Source organism: Nannospalax galili, unplaced genomic scaffold (genome assembly GCF_000622305.1).
Source record: "Nannospalax galili isolate Female #2095 unplaced genomic scaffold, S.galili_v1.0 scaffold34, whole genome shotgun sequence".
Classification (NCBI taxonomy): domain Eukaryota; kingdom Metazoa; phylum Chordata; class Mammalia; order Rodentia; family Spalacidae; genus Nannospalax; species Nannospalax galili.
In genome coordinates this window covers 3,085,685-3,110,328 of record NW_008338996.1, presented here as the reverse complement: position 1 = coordinate 3,110,328, position 24,644 = coordinate 3,085,685, and positions in this window count along the sequence as shown.

Genomic DNA, 24,644 nt, shown 5'->3' with positions numbered 1-24,644 from the left:
CTTTGCTCTGAAGTTCATCTGACTTCTGTAGCCAATCACTCCCTTCCCTTCTGGCATTTGACAATGGGTCCTTAAGTCTTGACTTTTTACTAGTTAGAAGGGCTTTGTGGCATTGTGCCTAGAAATGCCACTGTGAAGATTCATAATTCATATATATATAATCAGAAAGATATGTACATGTACGTGTGTGCGTGTGTGTGTTTTAGATACTTTCCTTTATTTCTTGAGCCAGAAAACTGCCTATCTATTGCTACCATTTGTTCCCTTTCTCCAAAGTATGACAGATTATATGCACTAAACTATTGTGCTCTTAGCAAACCTGAGAAAATCTGCTTTGTATGATAATAGAATCTAGTTGTTTGCTAAAATTTTAGTTCTGATAAAATTCTACCTTATCGGAAATGGAAGTACAATAAGTTATATAAATCAACATTTGGCAAATGATATGCTATGCTGACATTTCTGTTCAGGAATTGGTATTTTATTTGAGTGAGAGTTATATTCTGAATTTATTAAGAACAGTTGACTTGTCTTCAGGGGTCAGCTACTATGGATGAATTCATTTGTTTTCAAGGACAATTTTAGCAGTTTCTTGATGCACTAGTCTTTTCTAGCAGACATTGATTAAAAAGTATGGTGCTTCCTATTTATTCAAAAGTATATACTGAGCATTTACTGTGTGTCTGCAACCATATTAGAGGAATGGGGCATGACAGTAACAGAGATGCCTCTTGGATATTTATGTGAGATGAGTGAGATTTTTGGGCTGAAATGTGGCTAGAGTGTGTACAGAGCCTGAAGAGTTACAGAATTTGGCTAAGCTAAAGAAGGTTCCCACTGACCTCCTCTTCTCTCTCCTTTCACCCCAGCCCTACCCAAAGTAAGTGGCATATTCAGCTCCTATTTTTGTGGGCCATACCAGCTATTGGGAATGGAATGGATCTGAGCAATGAATGCTTTTTGGTCAGGCTGCAAGATAAAGAAGAACAAAGGGTTGACTGGTGGTTCCAAATGCCATCAATAGCTCTTCAATGGATCATGCAGAAACAGCCTTCATGATGCAGGGAACTTCTACCAGCATCTGCAAAGCAACACAATGCATCATCAGCTTGATTTCTAGAAGGTTTTATTAGTTGAAATGGAATGCAGGAGAGGATAGCAGAAACATCTATTTTAAGGAGTTGGTTTCCTCACAGTGCAGCTCAATGGACATCTACTTTGAATGGACATGGGAATTACCCGGCAGGCTTGATAAAACAGAATGCTGGGCTCCACCCCAGATCCAGGGGTGTGGCCCTGGCAGGCTTGATAAAACAGAAGGCTAGGCTCCACCCCAGGTCTGGGGTGTGGCCCTCAAATTTGTATTTGTAATAAGATCCCTGGTGCTTTCTGATGCTGATTTGAGGAACCTTGTTTTCTACAGGTGTGGAAGGTCTCAGTCACTCAGTTAGCTCTGCCTGATGGGTAACTTGTAAGTGAGAATATTGTTTAGGGTACCCATTTCTGAGTGAGAGAGTGGAGGAGCAGGCTAGAGTGAATGGAACTGGGATTTCTAAGAGCTTAGTCATACTGCAGGAATAATGCATACGTTATCTCTTTTAACCTCCCTACATCCCTGTCTGGTTATCACAGGTCAAAGTGAAATAAAACACATTAACCAGGAATGTTTTCCTCTGTAAAGAGTAACACATTACATACTCATCATGATTTTAAATTTTTTATTACATTTTAATTTTTTTATTTGGGAGTATGTGTACCATGGTTCAGGCATGGTAGAAGCTGGTTTTCTCCTTCCATCACATGAATACTGGGGATCAAACTAAAGTCATCAGGCTTGGTAGAAGGTATAATTTCCCACTCAGTCATCCTGCTGGCCGTGGATGGTCTCTTTTTTTTCAACATAGGTGTATATTGACGTCTTGAGTCTTGATTCTTATCACGTGTGAGTTGCCATACCTTTGCTTTTGAAAGCAAAGTCTCCCTAAGGAGCCTTAATTCAGTAGGCACCGTTAGTCTAACTACTTATGTTTCCATGTTTTGAATATTTTCTTTCTCTTTATGGTGTATACCTTACAAGTGACTGAATGTGAGTCTCCCAGATATTGCAACCTCACTTATTTACTGCATTGTAAGTGCTCACTACATTTCCTGACAAGCTAACCCTTCACAAATAGGGCAAGTGCCCAGATGGGATTAAGGTACTCTAAGGGTCCCAAATCTAAAAGATTTCATTCATGTTTGAAGTTCTTTGTTAAAAATCCAACAGAATTCCTTCAGAGATTGAGTTACTTCATGAGCATCTTTTTTATTAATGTTTGTTAATCATACCAAATAATTGGTCTCATTTTCTTTTTCATTTATATAAAATGAGCCTCAATCACATTTATTCACCATCTGCCCCTCTTATCCCCCTCCCCACAGGTAGTCCTCTCTTCTCCATAATGTTCTCCCTTCTACTTTCTCATATGGTTTTTAAAGCCTATGTTCCACATGAGTGAGAACATGCTATATTTGTCTTCCTGAGTCTGGCTTATTTTATGTGACATGTTATCCAATTCTATTCATTCCCCTGCAAACAACATAATTTTGTTTTTTTTTTCTTTGTTTTGATTCATTTTTATTTTATATGTATGAATATTTTTGTCTGCATGCATGTAAGTGTACCTGTGTGATGCAATGCCCAAGGAGGCCAGAAGAGGGCGTCAGATTCTCTTGGAACTGGAGCTACAGATGGTTGTCAGTCACCATATTGGTGCAGGGAATCAAACTAGGTCATCTACAAGAACAGCTAGTGGTCTTAACTGCGAAGCCATCTCTTTAGCCCTATTTTGTTTTTCTTTATGACTGAATAACACTTCTTCATGTACAGGCAACATATTTTCTTTATTCATCTGTGATGGCAACTGAGTTCATTCTTTTTTAAAAAATATTTTATTTATTATTTTTATTTTATGTGTATGCGTGTATTGCCTGCATGTAAGTAAGTGCACCCCTGTTGTACAATGCCCGTGGAGGTCAGAAGAAGCTGTCCGATCCCCTGGGACTGGAGTTACACACAGTCGTTAGCTGCCATGTGGGTGCTGGGATTCGAAACCGGGTCTTCTGCAAGAACAACCAGTGTTCTTAACTGCTATCTCTCCAGCCCCAAGTTAATTCTATAACTTGGTCAGTAAATATGGATGTGCAGATATCTCCGTGGTGTGTTGACTTTGTTTCTTGTGGGATGTCCACAAGAATGGTACAGCACAAACAGATGGTATTTATTTATCATGTGGAAGTTCAGTTTTAGTTTTCTGAAGAACCTCTACATGCTGATTTCCACGACTGTACTAACATCCCTATCTATAGTGTATAAGGGTCCCTTTCACTGGCATTATTACATCAAGTATTCTAAAATCCAGTGGACTTCAAGTTCTAACCTCTACCTCTCACTAAAAAGTAGTTGTTTTGTTAGGAATGGGGCCAGGTGAGTAGAGAGTTCTAGAGAGGGCAGAGGTGTTCCAGGTAGAGAAGAAGACAGTTGTAGGACATAAGGCCAATTTGGATGAGAGACCTAACTGGGAGAAGAAGGCTCTGGAGTTAGACTCCCCCAATGGAGAACTACCTTTGCTAGAGGGAATCCAAGGAAAAGTGACCAACACTGTTTCACTTTTGAGGTCCTCATTCTTTGGGCTTCCTTAGAACTATAAGCCTGAGGAGTCTTACAGTTCTTCTGATTAAGACTTTACCAACATTTCCATCAATTCCTATGATTGACTTGACTAGAATCTTTCTGAATGAGTTCACAGTTCAGGAATCCATTCCATCAAAGGGCAAGCTATTCACTTAAAATATCATTATTATACTCCCACCTCCCCACACACATACCCAACTCAGAAAACACCAGGGACAATTTCATAGAAATCCACTTTAGAGAGAAAACTGGTCTGCCTTTAGTGAATAATCTACAAGTAACAAGAATCACCTGACAGGAAAAACAAACAAACAAACAAACACCAGAAAGACTAGGTAATAAAGTAGATTTGTGACTAAAAGGTCAGTTTTGTGAGGATAAAGCAAAGAGAAAAATATAGGCCACACAGAAATTCTTGGACTTCAGATTCAATTATCTGCCTATTTCTAGAGAAAGAAATACATATCGACTGATATGGGCTCACAAGCTGATGAATATTTAATAGACAAATAATGAATCCTGGCATGAATATTTAATAGACCAACATCAAGGTATATAGGGCAGGTGTGCCAAGGAAAGACGGCTCTAGACAATAAGGCAATTGAGCTGGAACATGAATGAAGATTGGTCCAAGACATATCATTCTCTCTGAGGGAGAAGCTAGGTCTTCTTTGAAACCAGTTTGGTTGCTTAAACAGACGAGCTGCTTTGCAAAATGTGAACTGTGGAAATGACCGGGGGGAATATATTTATTATCACTTTCAGTATTATTTGAAAGACAACATTAGTTTATTTACTTGGAAGATGCAATCCTCGAGGGAGTTAATAGGCACAAAATAAAAATCAAGGTGGGATGAGCTGGCTATTCCTTTGAGAGGTTGCAGTTATGTTACAGGTGTACAGACTCAGCAGAGGGAAGTTTATTCAAAAGGAAAAGAAGCAGGCTGCAGAGCTCTCAGACAAACTGGAAGAATAACTCCTACTTTTTTATTCCACTATGTGGCCAAGATTGAGTAAGTGCATGGTCCATAGAAGACTCAAGTAAGGGTAGGTATGATCTTATGATTTAAGAGCTCATCATGGGCCAATGGAGGTTTAACTCATCAATGACTGTGTAGTGTGAGCATCAGTAAGTCAAGGCCAGAAAAAAATAACTGTAAGAGCGTGAGTCTATATGAAGGAAGACTTTTTTGAAGGCAGCAGATTCCAGGTCACAGCCCAACGGTGACTTCCTGCCATGGTAACCACCTGTTTATCTAGCTTTCTCATTCAGTTGAAATCCCCATAAAGACCAAGGCTTGAAAGCATTAAAATGGAAGTCACTAGGTGGCAAAGAGTTTTGCACAAGTTTGTATCTTACTTTTATTTAATAAATGGTAATAAATTAGGAATAACATACAGATGTAATGGAAAATTTTCTCTGTGTGTGTCTGTTCATACGTTATGTGTGTATACACCCATCCATGTTTATGTGTTTGCTGCCCCTTGAGGAAGTGTACCTTTGCAGTTGTGTGAAGTGCAGAGCAGGTAGAAAATCGAGCAGAGAGTGCCTCTTACTGAAGCTCCTTAAATAACTTAAAAGCCGGAACCAAAAATAGACTCAAGCCCCCTTTGCTCCCTGTTCCTTTCCACCATCTGTCAGCCCCATTCCCCCCTGGGAGAAGCTCAGGCTGACAGCAGAGAGAGGAACAGAGGTGTGGGTGGGGGAGTTTTCTTTCTTTCTACCAGACTGGGTTATTAATTAGTTTCCTGAAAGGTAGAGGAACAGCAAGCCCGAGTCTTCTCACTTGACAAATATTGTACTAGAGAAGGCAAACAGCTCACCCAAGGTCACCTGGCACCTTCACAACAGGAAGACCTACACTGCTGGGGCCATATGTGATGTTCGGCACAAACCACTCTACAGTTCAATCCTCCTTCCTTAAGGGCACAGGGTTGCATATATTTTGGGAAAGTGAACCAAGCTCCGGAGATCTTCATGGTGGGGTTTCCTATCTCCTTGGTAAGCCAAGCATTTCCTAACCTCCTTCCCAAGGATGAGCCAGCGTCCTAGCATGAACTCGGCAACAGATGCAGTTTTCTTCAAGAGGCACAATTCCTTCTAACCCCTCATGCATAATGGGCGACTGAGCCTTGCATCTCTGAGGCCTTAGGACCCCAGGGAAGCAGGTAGACAGATGGATATCCTGTCTCATTCTCTGGATACTTGTTACCATTCTAATTTCTTCCATTTAGTCATGTGATTGAGCTAGAACATAACATAAGGAGAATAGAATCAGTCCCAAGTGAACCCAGAACTTGCTCATCTGTGGACCAGAATCCAGATCCTGTACTACCTCCTCCGTAAAGTGTAAGAACACTTGCATCAGGGACTACACCTACGCTCCATTCCCTTCCTTCACCTCCTGGGAATGGGTAATGCTCCCAAATTCCCTTTGATCCTCTTTCTACTCATGTAAGGATGGAGCAGGTATCCCAAATTCCCTTTCCTCTCTCAAGACTTAATACTCACTAGAGTCTAAACATCCCTCTGAAGGGTTACAAGCCAGAAAGGAGCCCAGACTTCATGACACAACCCCTTCTTATTGTTTGGATACTCAACACATTCCTATTTAAGCAGTTGACTGTGGGCACTGCAGCTGAGTGTCCAGACAACCAGGGCTCCGTCCTCTTTATAAGAATGATAGTCTAGAAGAAAAATGGACCGACCATTAACTGGAATTATCATAATAACCAAATACAAAGCTACTGAAACCCAAAGAGACCGTGAGTTTTCCTTTGTGACCTAGGGTAAGTTTGTAGTGGAGGCAGAGCCCAATGTTCCTGTCTGTGACCATATCTTTGACAATGCAGACTAACTAGAAGAAGACTTCCATCCCCAGCCTAGGATTTTCCAAGTCTTCTCTCATAGCAGTATTATGCTATGAAAATTTTCAGAATCCACTCTCACATTTTCCAACCCCTTATTTAAAAATGAAACCACATGAGCTAGAGAGATGGCTCATCAGTTAAGAGCACTGGCTGCTCTTGCAGAGGACCTGGGTTCAGTTCCCAGCACCCACATGGCAGCTAACAGCTGTCCTTAATTCTAGTTCCGGTGGTTTTGACACTCTATTCTAGCCTCTGTGGATATTGCACAGCACAGTTGCACCTATATACATACAAGCATAACACTTACACATGTAAAATAAAATAAAATAATAAAAATTTTCAATGAAACCACAGATGCTGGATATTCCTGCTTCACTATTTCTCAGAACAGTCCAAGGAACAATGGAATGTGCTCTTAACTGGGCAGTCAAGAAATACCAGCGGATTCCGCATCTGAGAATTTGTAGAGATTTGTTGGAGTATCCATAACTAACTTTTTCTCCTTTTTGGTTTTTTGAGACAGAGTCTTACTCTAACCCAGACCTCTCTGGGACTCGTATCAATCCTCCTGCCTCAGCTTCCCAAATTCTGGAATTACAAGTGTAAGCCATTACACTTAGCTACTGTTTCTTCTTTCAACAATAACTTACTGGCTTTTCAATCCATCATAAGCAAAACTCCAATATCTAAATTTTACCAAAGCTCAGATGTCCTTACTTAATGAGGGTCCTGAGAGATTCAAAGTTCTTAATGATCCAGCCCTCTTTGTGGGGACAGTTCTTTGAGGAACTTCAAGACATGAGATTCAGAGGCTAAAGATTCCTGGTCTGTAATCTGAGCTAACTCCCTCGTTTTACAGAAGCAGCTGCACCCTTTATCTGTCTGTAACCCCTTGCAAATACCTTACATTTCTGGACCTATAGATAGACCTGTGGATGGGGATGGATATACACAACCTACAGAGCTCAGGGTCTGATAACGTGCTGAACATCAAAACACTCTACAAACTGCTCCATATAGCTTGGGAACAGAGTAGTGTTCACACCCCAGTCCGCCACTTTGTAATTGTGCCAATGAATGCCTGTAGACCAGTTTCTCCGTGCAGAGAAGGGGAACAACAATAGTACCTACCTCCTCACCCACTGAGTTAAATGTGTGTAACGTATTTCATCTAATGCCAGGGCAGTAAGAAGTTCTCAGAAATGTTTGTTTTCAGTTTCATCTGTTCCACCTTCCAGCACCATTATTTTTATTTCACTTGTTAGTAATTCTGAGAAAACCAGCTGTCCTCTGCATCTTATCCTTGGACATGAATCTAGAATAAGGTAGCCTTTTCATGTGATGGAAATCATCTGTGACTACCAGGAGACACTTGCCCCATGAAGGAGATCAACACAAAGTCTCATTGATGATAAAGGGTGATTCTGATGATATTAGAGACCCTGTAACCAGCCATGTGAGTAAATGTTTATCTTGTAGGCATTTCAGTTAATGAGATGACCTCCTCACAATGTTTTTATTAGTTTTAACCCCAACACATCTGCACAGAGGTTCTGAGAGAGGAGCTTTCTATCCCACAATCAGTTACAGGTGTGCAGGTTAGCTCAGACAACCTGCCATGTATGGCTGTGCCTTCTACCATATATGGCCATGCCTTCTACCATGTATGGCCGTGTCTTCTACCATGTATGGCCATGTCTTCTACCACGTATGGCTGTGCCTTTTACCATGTATGGCCAGTCCTTCTACTTTGCATCTCAGAGACTGACTCTTCCAAACTGCCTCTACCATCCTCAGTCTCACAAGAGCCAGGGTCTCCTGTACGGCCATGCGCCCTACTTCTGGACTCAGTACACAGCTAATTCTATGGCAATGTGCTTTGGAGATGGAAATGGTGCAATTACTAATCTAATGAGACAATTTTCCCTTTGTTGCCCCTATAAAGGCATCTGTGAACCCAGAGCCTTCCCAGCCTTACTTAGATGATCGCAGAAGGTCAGCGAAAGAGCCCTGTCCAGTAGCTCAAACCCACTAACTACATGGGCTACAAAGTGAGATGACTGATACTGTACAATTAGACCTTTATTATTTATCATTTTTAGTTAATCACTGCAACTTGCAAGTTAACAGGTTGTAAAACTCTTGGGCTGTATTTATTAAATGTTAGGAGATCATTAGCAAAAATGTGCCATCTTCCAGTATCAGTGAAATAGCCATAAAAATCCATGACTGTAATCAGTGCAGACCACATGGGAGGCAGTAACAGGGACTTCTGGCAAAGTATATGTTTTTGGAATCAGTACTGAATGTTTAAGAAGAACCTGAATAAAAGACTGTGATGCCCCTGTGGAATCTCCCACCCTTCCTCTGTGTACAGCAGAGATGAGCATAGAACTGGGAGAGGAAAGGAGAAGAAATAAGGAGCTGGTTGTACAGGATGCTCCCTGTCTCCAAACACATCTCTTCAAAGGCACTGTCTCTAAATGTCTGCCATTGGAAGTCGTTCCCTTGAGTATAGTGTTATCCAAACCATGCAGATGTCCTGCAGTAGAAAAATGTCTCTGAGAGATGTTTGCTTCTTATAATTACCTGGGGGAAATGTGACTCTACAAGAACCCTTATGAGGAAAAGCAGGAAGTTTTAGTCAATCATTAAGTCAAAAGGAATTCACAGACAGTGAGAAGTGAGCAGTTAGTCATGAAAATATAGACATCAAGATTAAAGCAAAGGGGATTGAAAGGAGTATCGAAAGGCCGGAGACAATCCAGGCAAGTAATCTGGATCAACAGAATGGGAAACAGTCCAACGGAAGGTCTTTTGAAAGGAGTGAGGATGTTTAGCCTAACAAATCAAGGTTAGATTCTCAAATGCCTTAAGACCCCCGTGGGACTTGGAAACAAGCTCATTATGAGTGTCAAGTAGTTGGACTTCTTTCGGCAAGCTTCAACCTTTCAAAATTGAAGAACTGTCCAAGCCTGGTGGGATAACTCAAAAGTCAGTGAGTGTTGTAACTTAGAGTTAGGGATGTATTGCAACACCCAGGTGATCACCAGCTAAAGATACAGCACACACATCCCTTCAGTTGTTAGAAGTCTGAATGAGAGAGGTTTTTTTGAACGGCTTAAAGTTACATGAATTTCAAGTGATTAATACTTAAATTTCTAGGTTCCAAATTTCTTGTTTGGTCAGAGACCCCCCTAGAAATCCCAGAGGTGAGGTGATGGGTTATTACAATACCGGAACATGTAGAGAAAGGAAAGGTGTCACTAACCAAATAAAGCCGAATGCACTTGCGTACAAGTTTTGTTTTGAGTGGCGGCAGTGATGGGTTTTGTTATTGCTACTGTTGTTATTTATTTTTAAGTCACACTCTCACTATGTAGCTAAACTGCCTTCTTCATCTCGTGGTCTTCCTCTCCTAGCCTCTCAAGTCCTGTGATTACTGATATGCACCACCACATGAAGTTCTGGACAAATGAGTTTCATTTGGAAGAAATAAGGTTATCTTCTGGTTGTTGAGGGAAAGGGAATGGAGTGAGGTTTTATCCTTGATTATGAGAAGATAAACAACTTCAGGCTAACAAATCTACTAATTCATTCTGCGACTTGACCTTTTTTCTCATGTGAGCCTTAGTTTCTCCACCTGAAGATAGGGAGCTAAACTTGAAGGTATTTCAGGACTTTTCTGTGTATCCTGTGAAATGGTTTGGATGTGGCTGTGACCTCAGCCCATATCCCGACCTGCTTGAGTATCCATTTTCTCACTTAGGAAGCACAGAAAATGATGCCTGTCTCTAAGCTGCCTCTCCAAGATGCCATAAGGAATAATGAGGCCATTTGTCGCTTCTCTGAGCTCTGTGTTGAATGTTCAATCACCATTGAGAGGTGCTTGTATGCAGGCATTTTGGGTACATAATATAATATTATAGGCACAGAAAAGCATAAAAAGATTTGTAATTAAGATAAAGAATCAATCAACCCATCCATTTCCATTTTATAAGCTCAGTCCAAGTAAGTGGCAACTGGCTGTATTCAAGGTCATAGAGTATATATTTGTGGATTTTTATGTTTAGTGGGAAATAAAATCCTCAATTGAGACAAAAAGGCATTGCCATCTGTCACTGATTTATATGTAGAAATTTAACACGGTGATTGGGACATGTGACAAGCACCATGAGGCACAAAAGTGGGTGTGGCCTCTTTAAACAGCTCACAGGCCAGAATGAAATTATACAATACCTTTTTTCCCCCTTTATGTGGTGCTGGGCCCGAATCCAGAGCCTTGCACATGCTAGGCAAACATACTACAACTAAACCGTATCCCTAGCCCTTTTTGTGATTTTTTTTTTTAATTTTGATACAGGGACTTACTAATTTGCTCAAGCTGTCCTTTAGCTCATTTTGCAGTCCAAGCAGACTTTGAACTTATGATCCCTCTGAGGCTCATGAGTAGTTGCAATTACAGGCTTGTACCACCAGGCCACAGTCTAAAATAGCGCCTTTTGTACATAAACAGAGGCTGTTCCTTCAGCTATGGAGGAGCCCTAGTGCCCATAACAAGGCATGCCACACAGCAAGTATTTGCTAATTGCTTTGTGAATAAGTTCCTGAAGGAAAGTTCTCTGGACCCTAGGAAGAAAGATGCGATCAACATATTAACATGAGTTAGAGAACGAGGAAGTCTAAAATACTTCATGCAGAAGGCTGACACATGAAGCTTTGGAAGAAGGAGAAGATGGGGGTAGGACTTTCCAGGAGGAGTTTCAGTAAATACAATGGTATGGGTGCAAACAGATGTAGTTCAAGTGTGCAGAACTCTTTCTAGAGGTCTCATGTTTTCCTCTTGCCGACTTAACTGGACCACGCTTGCTTTTGGTATCACAGACCTATGCTACCCACACTGAAGGCTTACCTTCCTAATGTGTAGTCACAGTCATGGTACTGCCCTTGTCAGAAGCATGTTTAGATTTCCTACTATCAACTGCATGAAGTTCAGATCCAAAGCCCAGGAACCTAAGCCTTGGTGGCCTGGCAGCCATGTGTCTAAATGAACGCATTACCCTAAGGCCCTGCTAGGTAGACCTCCTGGTCTTTATCATGGGTGATCCTTTACCTCCCTGTCTGTGTAATGGTCTCCTCTCCTAATATCGGTTTTATGATTTCTCCACATATCAAGGTCTAAATTTAGTAGCGTTCTTTCAAAAAACTTTGCCTTAACAGAAGTCATACATGAATGCCTCTTCCTCCTTAGAGTGCATGTTTGCACTTCTACTTAGTTATAGGTACATAAACCTCATCTCCCTCACCAGACAATGGAAAATTTCATTGTGGACAGTATCCCTAGAATTTAGCCCAGTTCAGGACTGGTGCTAAAGTGTGAGGGTAACACATTTCACTTGGGCTTCTGTCCAGTTTTCAGAGAGCCCCTCAGTAACCTGTATGCCACCCGCATTCTCTGTTGGACAAGGCTAATTAAGATAAGGGCAAAGACCTCTGAGTAAATCTGGGTCCCTTAGCTTCTTGCTGTGGGTCTCAGAATGATGATCCCAAAGGGCTGAAAGACCAGTGAACTGAGACTCCTCTTGATTGGATCTATAAGGAAGACCATGGAAATCAAACTGCTGAGGTCTGTGGAGCTGTCCTTGGGGTTCTTCATATTTTTGTTTGGGGTAATTCATTACTTTTTATTTATGGGTGAAGTATGTGCTGGGTAGTCCTGGTTGTAAGAAAGCAGGCTGAACACAGGCTAGAGGAGCAGACCAGTAAGCAATGCTCCTCTGTGATCTGTGCTCCAACCCGGGCATCCCTCAAGGATAAACTATGATCAGGATATATAATCAAATAAACCCTTTCCTCCCCAAATTGGCTTTGGTCAGAGTATTTAATCACAGCAATAGAACGCTAACTAGGATAGAATATATATATTCTATCCCATACAGAGGTCAAAGGAGGACCTTGGGTGTCCTGCTGTGTTACACCCCACCTTATTCCCTTGAGACAGAGTCTTTACTAAGCCTGCCTCTAGACTGGTGGCCAGCAAAGCCCCACTGATCAGTTTTCCTGTCTCCATGGCCCCACAGTGCTGGGGCTGCAGTGCATGTGACCACAATGGCATTGGGGGGAGGGACTGTCATTTTGAACCCATGTCCTCATGTTTATTCAGCAAGCACTCAGGCCTACTAAGCCATTTGTCTCCACAGCCACCTCTTTTAATACTTCTTAAATCCTCATTGCATTGGTTTGTTAGAGCTACCATTACAAAATATCACAAATTGAGTGAGTTTAACAACAAAAATCTATCCTTTCACAGTTTCAGAAGTAAGAATTTTGAAACTATGACGGTAACCAGGTTGGCTCCTTCTACAGCCAGAGTGGAGATCTGCTTTGGCGTCTCTCCCTGGCTTGTTGAGGGTTGTATTTCCTTTGGTCTGTTCACATTATTTCTCTATGTGTATCTGTCTCTGTATCCAAATTTCTCCATTATAAAGGCACTAGTCACATTAGATCATTGGCCCATCAACTCCAGTCTGACCTCAGCTTATAAATTCTCAAGAGTTCATAAACCAGAGTGATCTGGCTTCAGTCAAGGGTCTCTGACTTTGTGTTAATTTGCCTTATTTTAACAGAAGTCATAATGTCATGACCAAAGGGTTGCATTCTAAGGTTTGAGGGATTAATACCCATGAGCACTAGGGAAGAGGGGAAGGATAAACTCAACCTTAAGAGTGGCTCTAGATTTGGAGGCTGGGAACTGAATGAGTATCACCCTAATAGTCCATCTTTTGCTTTCTTAAGATACTCAAAGTTGAGATGCTTGTAACCAAAAACTATTGATAAATAATTTGAGTAAACAAGTGCATGAATGAGGGTGAATTAGTAAAATTAACAAAATGATGGACAGGTGGGAAGATGTGCTGGATAGCTTTAGTATCAACTTGACACACCTGGGTTGAGGGAGCCTCAATTGGGGAATTGCCTCTATTGGACTGGCCTGTGGCCATGTCTGAAGGGCATCTTCTTGATGAGTGATGAGGGAGGGCCCAGCCCACTGTGGGTGGTGCCACCCTTGGGCAGGTGGGCCTGTGTTGCATAAGAAAGCAGGCTGAGCAGGAGCCAGGGGAACAAGTCAGTAAGCAGTGTTCCTCCATGGCCTGTGCTCCAGCTCCTGCCTCCAGATTCCTGCCCTGAGTTCCTACCTTGGGCTCCCGGATGAACTGTGACCAGGATATGTAAGCTAAATAAACCCTTTCCCCCGCAAGTTGGTATTGGTCAGGGTGTTTTGTCACAGCAATGGAGAAACAGACTAGGACAGAAGATAAGTCAGTGATAAAAGGGACTAAGTAAATAATAGTGATACAGTCTGGCTTCTCTCCTCATCCAAATCACACTTATGCATTTCTCTCTAAAAGCCATCAGTCCGTGGGGGTCAGGGATCCCCATTTCTCCTCTAAAACACATCAGTTCTTGGGTCAGAGCTGCCAAGTATGAGGCAGACAAAGGCTCTATCCTTATTGTTCACTTTTTTAAAGTTGTCAACCAGGATCTATTTCATTAGAACCAGTAACAAGGAAGATGAGACACAGTCTCCTTTGCTAAGCCCACACTGCTTCAGGGAATGAGACAGAACATCAATTACTTAGGAGAAAAGTCACATTTTATTTTCATCTAAGGAACATGATTGGGGAGGGGGGAAGTAGGGCCTGAATGTGGATGTGAGCTTCTCCTGGCCTCTCTTGGGAAAAAGAAGGCTGCCCATCAGCTAATTTTAACAAATGTCACCAAGTACTGCCATTATTCCCAGAGGCCTGTGTCTGTTCTCTCTTCTTAGCATATTAATTTGAAACAAGAATTGTTATTGGAGGAAATTAGAGCCTCCTCCTCTACTACTTTTAACACAGAAAATCAAACCCTAGGTAATTTAAGATGATAAAGGAGACACCATCTGACTTCTTACCCCTTGACATTAATCTTTGGCACTCAGCCATTGCTGTGGGATGTACGACCCCAAAGATATGTAGGAGAACTCCTGGGAGGGACACTGTAGTTCACTCCACAGCTCCCCTTTGTCACTCTCTGCAGAAATAGGATATTTGCTGGGCATGTCCTTTCCCAGATGCCTTTGGTATGGCAGAAACCCCTGTTTTCTTTCTATTCTTTTAATCCTCTCTCTACCACTCTCTTTTGCTCTCTCATTCAGATTCTAATAACATCTATCAACCGCATCTTCTGTAAAAGGAATTCACTTTTGCATGGCCTTTCTTATTCAATGTAACACTGAGAATACTATTTTTTTGTTAACTATATAAAGAGCCTGGACAGTCATAGACCTTTGTAACCACTCTATACAATGTCTCTTTAAAAATGTATAGGTATATATTCTGTCATGATTTGAATGTGGAATGTCCCCCACAAGCCATGTGTTTGCATACCCAGTCCCCAGCTGGCAGCACTGCACTGGGTCATTGTGGGAACTTTGGGACTGTAGTATAACTAGCAGAAAAGTCTCACTGGAGGTGGATAGTTCTTAAGGTGATAATGTCTCTCAGTTCCAGCTTGGATTCTGTTTTCCTATTTGGCCAAGATAAGAAAAAGCTGCATCACAAACTCTGACTACCACCAACTGGAATGTTTTAGCCACCATGCCTTCAGACTGCGTGCCCTGAAACTATGAGCCATGATAAACTTCCTTCCTGCCATACCCTCTGAAGCCCTTCTTTATGTGATCTCTTCCACACTGACTTTCCTCCTGATCTTAGAGCATGTCAATCACATTCCTACCCAAGAACATCTGAATTTTCAGTTTGCTCAGCTGGGCATGCTTTCTATGAAGTGTGTGCATTACTCATCCTTTGCCTTCATTCAGTTCTCTGTTTAAAAGTCAGATCTGCAGAGAGGCAATCTCTTAGCATTCTGTTTACAATCACACCATCTAGCTTAATGTCCTAATCATTCTGCTTTGTGATTTCCACTGCGCTTACAAGTCCGATGCTATGTTATATATTTATGTGTTTATCTATTTCTTGTCTAATTCCCTTGTTCTGGTGTGTACTCCCTGAGGATAGTTTTGTTTATTTTACTTCTGTTCAGAACAGTTTCTGGCACAAAATGGATATTTAATAAATAAATGTCAAAGGAATAAGAGGAAAAAAGACCGTTGTTTTTGCAACGTTAGAGTAAACAGAAAGTTTCAGTTTATAAATATTCCCATTAGATAACTGTCAATGTAGTTATTTATAGTCCATTCTTCTCTCCATCATCCCCCAATGAACTCACGTCTCTCTTTCTTTGTCTGTAAAATGGGTATAATATTCCTATCTTGCCTTCCTTGAAAAGCTTTTTTCTAAGGATCATGATAGAGTTCCTCATGAAATTAACAGATTCAGGTGGTTAAAGAGGAACATGAAGAGTCAACAGTGAAAATAGCTCTAACTGATTAGCCTGAGTAGTGACTGTATTAAGTTGCTAAGGGGAAATGATCCTGTGCATTTAAACATCCACAGTATTTCGAGCTCCTGAGACTATAATGCATCTATCACGGAACCTCTGATGGAACAGCTAACTAGGGCACTGCTTATAGAAACAAGAATAAATTCAATTTGAATGAGACATAGAGCACATTTTGGGAAACATCGCAAGAATAGGTTTCAAGTGGGATGATGACCAGCTGTTCTCCTTTTCTCCCCAGGAGGAGGGAGAACTGCCATGGGATTTGGGGATAGGTGTAGATCATACGAATTCTTTGGAAGTATAGTTTTGAAGAGGAACAGTGAAAGAAGATACACAGATTAAACTTAAGGCACTTTTTATACTTATTTTATCTAATAGATCTGACCAGGTATCTTTGCACTTAAAACTATCACATTGACTTTAGTTCGTAACTTTGTATTGGCTTCTTTGCATGTTTGTTTTTGCCTTGCTGGGATTAAACCAAGGGTGCTGTGGTGTGAATATGAAGTGTCTCCCACAGGTGCATATATTTGAACCCTTGGTTCCCAGCTCACAATGCTGTTTGGATACACTGTGGAACTTTTAGGAGGTGGAACGTGCACTGGAGGAAGTGGATCACTGGGTGGGCCTTGAGATATTATATCTGGGTCTCACTTCCTGTTCACTGTCTGTTCCTGATTGCAGATGCAATGTGACCAGCCAGCTTGCTGCTTCTGTTCCTGTGACTTCTCAGCCATGAAGGCCTGTATCCCTCTGGATCTATAAATCAAAATAAACCCTGCTTTTCTTAAGTGACTTTGTCACAGCAAAGGGAAAAGTAACTAATAGACAAGGTTTTTAACATTCTAGGAAGTACACTACCAACTAAGCTACATCCCCAGTTCCTTTGCTTGATTTGAAAGTCCCTCCATTAAATAGTTGCCAAAATTTTCTTCAGTTTCACTTATTGCCATTTTGTTGTTCACATTCATACTGTTCAATATCACTTCGAATTTTTCACAGACAGACAAATAGACTTACAGACAGGCACATAGGTATATAAACATGTAGACACAGACACACAGGCACACAGACACACAGACACAGACACACAGGTACAGACACACAAGCACAGACACGCAGATACACACACGGGCACCCAGACACATAGACACAGACACACAGGCAAATCCTTACTACTTTCTTCCTGTTTCTTTACTTTTGTGATTCCTGCTTCAGAAAGCAACTTTTACATCCTTTTCACCTGCATAAATCCTTATCCCAAAAGACTTAGCTCTTTCTTCATTTTCCAGCAAGATTTCACTGCAGATATGCACTCCTACACACAAAAATGACACATGTTTCATGAAATCCTGTGCATAACCCATAATTGTCATGAATACATTATATTTTAATGGTAAGTTTTAAAAAATACTTATCTCCTTCTCTAGGATTTATGACAGAAACTAGATTTCTTTGGCTCTTGAACCTTATGCATAGTCTTAGAATGGAAAATATCCTGTTGATGCTAAATGTAGGATGAGGTGACATTGAAAATGTTGACTCTTGATGATTATTGGAAAGAATCATCTTTTTCACAGCCACTCCGATCTGGGGTATCTTCAACATACCTTTTCATGATCAGAACCTATATAGTATATCAGGACTCAAGGACATGGGTGACTTTAAGGACAAGATATAAAACAATGTTTAGAAACCCTGGCTATAACTTCAGGGATTGATCTTTTTATCCCAGGTCTTATTCTATGTTCATTCAAAAGCTATGAGAATAGGAGACAACCAGGTGGACACCACAGTGTGCTCAAATGCCCAAACAGCATCTGAAGTCGGGGTGAAGTGGAGAGACTCTTGGTCTGGACATTATAGACGATGCAAACTCAGAGTACAGGTGACAACCAGGAAAGAAGGTAGTCCATCCATGAGAAGAAAGGATTGTATAAGAATTCAGACATGGGAAAGTAGGTAAGAAATCCCAAACCAACCTAAAGAACTTTTAGCGATTGATGACCACATCATACAACAATGGGAGTCTTAGTGACCCCAGTGTCTGTACCCAGGCTGAAGGGTATTTGGGAACATGAATCAGACTCTATAGGTGTGTGTGTGTATATATATATATATATGTGTGTGTGTATAATGTATATGTATATATACACACACATATATAAAACCTATGAGACACTAAATTGGAATATAAACTTGTAAAACACTGAATTGGAACTGGGCAGGAGCAGTGGAAGGAGGTGAGGATAGAACAGGGGAGTCTAAATGTCATCAAACTATATTGTATGAAAATCACAAAATCTATTAAAATTTAAAAATGAAGCAAAATGAAGAATTCATAAATGAACCTCATATCTTTACGTGTAAGACGATTATTATAGAGGTGTCACATGACTGTGTCACATGACCTCATGAGAAGACCGGTTATAGACATGAAAAACTGATGTGGGTCAATGCATAACCTGTTATAAGAACCAGGTGCAGGGACTTGGTGCTCTTTCAGAGGACCTGGATTCAATTCCCAGCACCCACATGGCAGCTAACAACCATCTGTAACTCCATTTCCAAGGGACCCGACCCCCTCTTCTGGCCTCTGTGGGCATTGCATGACACAGGTGCACTTACATATATGCAGGCAAACATTCATACACATAAAATAAAATAATAAGTAAACTATTTTTTAAAAGGACCCAGGTGCTGTGGTAAAATTCTAAGAAAGGACACAATGTGCTTGTTTGTGATGTTGAATCCTCACCCCGAGGTAGAACACAGCCCACTCACGCCCTCTACTCCCTCCCTGAGAAGTTGCCTGGTACATGCCATTTCTCCATTCATTCAGGCTCTGTTGTAGCAGTTCTCACAATGCATTAGAATTGTTCCGTTTACATTCTGACTCTCCTGCTGCATGTGGACTCTGAAGCAGAGAATCTGAACAGCACGGAAACCATCAACCATCTGTTAAAAATATATTTTAAGTAACTTCTATTTACAGATATGAAATTCAGTCTAAGAATACCAGGAAAAACAAAGTGGAATTGCTATCCTCAGGAATCTTACAATCTAATAGGAATGAAGAAACCCCCCCAAAACAGAAATTACAGCATTGTGTGATTAAGCATTATGATAAAGAGACATTACTACAGGGCATGGACACTGTCTTTAGACCTAGAAAAGTACTCTGTGGACTCTTTGTTTCGCAATTTGTAATGAATTTAAGAATTAGTCACAGGGATGGTAGTACAGGTGAGAGACAGGAGAGGAAAAAAGTCACAGAAGTGGAGAATAGCTGGTACATTGGCTGGTGGGCAAGAGAATACGGTGTTAGAGAGAAGCATGTGACAGATTATAAAGGACAGATTATACTTGTGAATGGAGAGATGGAAAGTAATTTGAATTTTATTCTGTGAACAACTGAACTCTATCAACCATGTTTACGTAAGAGAAAGCATTATTAGAGTCTAGATACTTAATTACAAAATATGTATTCAGTTAGTATTTACTGAGAATAAGAAGAACAGAGAAGTGAACAAATCTAAAACTCAAGATTTCAAAAGTATTTTTTCCATAATGAAGTGTGTTTGATGCTGTTATCTACTTGCTGGAGCAAGAAGGACAGGGCAGAGTGGATGGCACTGATTAAGCTCTAGAAGCTGAACCTGCCTGAGTCATCTCTCAGGGCCCTTTGACTGATCTTAAGCTAGAGATGGAAGGATAAATTCGAAGGTCTATGTTCTGTCTTTCAATTCAACCACTATGTAACAGAAACTAGATGTAGACCCTGGTTCCTTTTCTAATATTTATTATTTTTATTTTATGTGTATGAGTGCATGAATGCAAGTGAACCCATGTCATGCAGTGTCCACAGAGGTCAGAAGAGGGTGTTGGATTCCCTGGAACTGGAGTTACAGATAGTTGTTAGCTGCCATGTGGGTGCTGGGAATCCAACGCGGGTCCTCTGCAAGAGCAGCCAGTACTCTTAACTGCTGAGCCATCTCTCCAACCCAACCCTAGTTTCTTAAACTGAGTGTCCTGATGGGTCATGTAAAAGATTTGAGGGTCGCAGAAATTTTGGCATCAGTATAATTTTCTAAACATCTCAAAATTAATTCAAAAAACAAATGTGTAATGAATCAGAGGTGTTTCTGGCAGCATTGTATTTTGTGAATTGCAATGTTTTCATTGTATATACTTTTCTGCTCTTATAGAAACAAAATGGTTTGATTACCAAAACCCAAGGCTTAATATTTTCCCTTCAGCATACATGTATCAAAGGAGGCTATCTTTGGTTTGTATCGTGTTACAGTGTTTCATTTTAAAATTTGTTGTTTCAGTTACTGACTTTAGTTCCATTAAAATAAAAATCTCTCATTGATTTTGGATTGAGACTAGAACAGAATGTCCAAGTATTTCTGTAATGGCCCTAAAGATATTTCTGCCCTTTTACACTGCATATTTATGCAAAGTGGTGGCATTCTCAACACTAACAATCGTGAAATCAAAATACTGATCAACTACTGAAGATGCTCTGTATCTGTCAATGTAATTACCCAACCACGATTTAATTCTTCACATAAAAATGAACAGTGGGTTGGAGAGATGGCTCAGAGGTTTAGAGTACTGGTTAAGGGACTGGACAGATGGAGCAACAGATAAGAGCACTGGCTGCTCTTGCAGAGGACCTGGGTTCAATTCTCAGCATGCATATGGTAACAACCATCCCTAACTCCAGTTCCAGGGGACTTGACGCCCTCTTCTAACTTCTGTGGGCATTGCACAACACTAGTGCACTTATACACATACAAGCAATACACTCATACATAATACAATAAAAGTGATAGATAAAATATTTTTTATAAAACAAACAAGTACACTCATTTCATTGTTATGCAACTTTTTTTTTTTTTTGTCTTTTTGAGACAGGGTCTCCCTGTAGCCCCAGCTGTTCTGGATTCACTATGGAGACCAGGCTGGATTTGAACTCACAGAGATCTACCTGCCTCTGCCTCCAGAGTGCTGGGATTAAAGGCATGCACCACCACGCCCAGCGCAAATTTATTTTAGTGTTTGATAAATGGTAAAATTATCTGCATAACAAAGAATATTTATGGTTTGTTAACAGAAAATTTTTTTATTTATCTATTTTATATATCTATATATTCAAGTTTACTTTAAAATTTCTCAGTTGAAAAGAGGTTACTGGGGAACGGTTGGGGACACTGACAACCCAGTGGGCCTGAACATTAATGACTGAGAATATGGGCTCTAGTGCGGACAGGGTATGGAAGGGTGCCAGTGGGGATGGGGGCGTATAAAGATGAGTAAGATTGTTTGAGCTGTTCTGTATGAAATGCACAAAAAAATCAATAAAAAATAAAATGTGAAGAAAAAATAAGAGGTTACAAATGGAAAATTTTTAAGAAGTCCTGATATAGAGAACCCTGGTATAATGAGGCCAAACCATGCAAATTTTAAAAATACAGCAGAAGTATACAATGGGTTCAGTTTTGATCAACTGAAAACACAGTAATTTGGAAATCTGTATTGTGTTACCAGTTGGAACCTAGAAAGGTCCTAAGCCTACTCCAAACTTCTAAGGTAGTAGAAACTAAGAAAAATGCATATTCTTATAGAGTCAGTCTTCAAAGTAATTAAGATGGCATAGAGTTTAAATAGGTCCTTGTCATTTCAAGTATTCAAGGTTTTATGTTAGACGTTAAGGAGGAAAAAAAGAAATTAAAAAAAAAAAAAAAAAGACTATCCAAGAACACTGTAATCCTAGAGTGGAACTCTATTGAGAAACAGCAGTCATACCCTTCAAGTCCAGGTTGAATAGAATTAGAAGAAAATGATAACATTAATTTCTATTATAGTAAATAAGAATGCTTTATGGAAGGATTGGGTGTTTTTCTGTTTTTTGTGTTTTGGGGTTTTGGGGGGGTTGTTTTTGTTTTTGTTTTTTGTTTGTTTGTTTGTTTGTTTGTTTGTTTTGCTGTGGTTATGGTAAGGGAGGAGAACAGACAAGATTGAAGAAATGAAATCTGATACGGCCTGTGGTGGGGAAGGGAAGGGCATTTAATCGTGGAGGAATGGAGTCAGGCCTAGTTGCAGTCCAGGTAAGAATGGAAGCCAACAGGCAATGAGCTTGGAAGGAAATTTTACATCTGTAGAAAGTTCATGATGTTCATACTTGGAAAGGCAAAGTTTATTCTCTGGAGGAATGGAGAGTCTGGAGTGTTTTGAGAATGGACTGGTGTGGTTCAAAGATTGCATGGTAGAAATTTTTGAAAGTCTGTTGTCCATAATTTAGACAAGAACTGTTTGAATCCTTTGATTCTACCTTTGTTTTGTCAAGAGGGTCACAGCTTGGGAAGTGAGAGGGGAATATCTGTCCCTTGATCTCTGTTTAAGTACCCAGAGGGTCCCTGTGGGTTCTCACTTTATTATAACTATCAAAGCACTAAATGAACAACCATCTCCTAGTGGGTCTGGCTGCATTTAGAATCAGCCCATCGAGAATACTAATGAGCAGCTTTGACAACAGCCTCTGGCCCCACTGTCTCCTACATTTGGACAACAGGTCTGCAGCAGTAGTTGCCAGAATCCCAGGAGGCCAGAGTATAGATGGAGATGGAAAAGGGAAAGATAACCAAGGAAACTTCCCCAGGGGTTTGAGATGTGGTGAGGTTTCTGTGAAACAGAAGGAATGAAGAGGATGCATTTCTACTCCACAGTCCCATTTGGGAGGGAACTGTGAGTCTCATAACCTTAGGCAACCTATGCTCTCAGCTGGGACTATGTTGTGTAAAATGGGAGGGTGACAACTCTCACCTCTCTAACTCCACTTTCCAAGGCAGAAGCCACAAACAGGTGACAAGATCTTTTCCTCTAAAAACAATTCAGCTTGGCCACCAATACCTACCCAGACTGTTTCCTCTGCGGCCTCAAGATGGGATGCAAATTTAGGCATAAAGTGGTTCCAACCACTAAAGAATGACAAACCAATCCTTCTATATCTCTATTCTACTTCAATAAATAGTTTTGGATTTAGGCACCTCTTATATGTCATGTATCAAGGTAGACATCATTATAGCTTTCTCAAACATAAATTTGAAAAAGATATGAAGATCTCAGGGAATCACAAGCTGAACTCAAATACATTAAATTCTAGGAAGTTAACAGAGGTCACAAAATAGATTGAAAGAACTTTCTCATGTTAATCAACCTAGTACTAGAGTGTTCTGCTCTGTGTCCGTTTTTGGTTTAAACCAGTACATGTGTCCATTCTTATATACAGAGAACAAGAATGTGGAAAAAGGATTTGTTGGGAAGGGGGTTGCTGACAAAAGAGGGTGGATAAGAGAGGCTTGGGGTGAGCATCAAGAGTAAATAGAATGCATTACATATGTTTATGCAATTATAAAAAAATGAGTTCCTTATTGAAGCAAGGTTGGCATCCCTTGAAATGTGCTGCATCTAAGAACAACCTGAGGCTTTTAGGAGGTGCCTCTTCCTGGAATGGAACTCCAGAAATGCTGAAGGCCACAGGAAGTTGAAAGTGAAGGACCCTGGGACTCCAGCCAGACTCCCAGGTTCCAGAAGTGATGAAACTCACAAGAATTTGGGAGTGCCTTCATGTCCTCGGACTCACAGGCCATGCTGCCCATTTGCATCCTGCAGCTGTGTGTGCTCTGATCACTCCAATACCTCCTTTCTGCTTTTCCTTCTCATTTCTCTAAACAAGGCTGTTCCAAGAGGGAAATCGGCTCCTAGAAATCAAGCCAGGGAGTAACCTCACTATTTCTTGCTGAGAAGTAATAATTACAGCCCTGGAAAGATGCAATCTGCATACATTATTGCAAGTTATGCCAACAGAATGTCAACATTTGTGTCAGGAAGCGTCTCGAGCAGCAATTACTCCAGGTCTTGGCCTGGCATTCTGAGCCAGAGTTGGCAGTGCTAATTGCAGGGGAGGCAAAGTGGAAGGAGGGCAGGTGATACAGGGAAGACAGAAGGAGAACCACAAGCTTGAAGTCAGCATGAAGTAGGGATAGACAGGCACTGGAGGCCAGATGGTTTATAGACATAGTGGAAATCAGGGCTGGGGAAATGGCTCAGCAGTTAAGAGCACCAGCTGCTCTTTCAGAGAACCTGGGTTCAAGTTCCACCACCCACATGGTGGCTAAAAACAGTAGGTAACTCAGGTTACCCTCTTCTGGCTTCCACAGGCATTGCATGACATGGGTGACCTTACATACATGCAGCCAAGATATTCATACACATAAAATAAAAATAAATAAATAAAATATTAAAAAAAGAAATAGAATAAAACTGTCTCCTCCTAAGATGTCCAAAAGTGCTATATATAGACATACTCGCTTTCTGGTCCTGAGTTTTTGTCTCTTGACAAGATTTCACTTTCTCTTAGATAGTATCAGCATTTGGGATTTTTAAAATTATTCTTTGAATGGGGCAGGAGAAAGGTAATAAACACCATCAGATAATCAACCTGTACATTTAAAAAAAATTTTATTTTTATTTTTATTTATTTTTATACCCACTTCCCAGATAGCACCCTCCCATAGCCTCCCTCCCCCTACGAGAGCCCTTATACTCTGATATCCCTGCTACTGTCTGCTGTGTTGTCGGCACC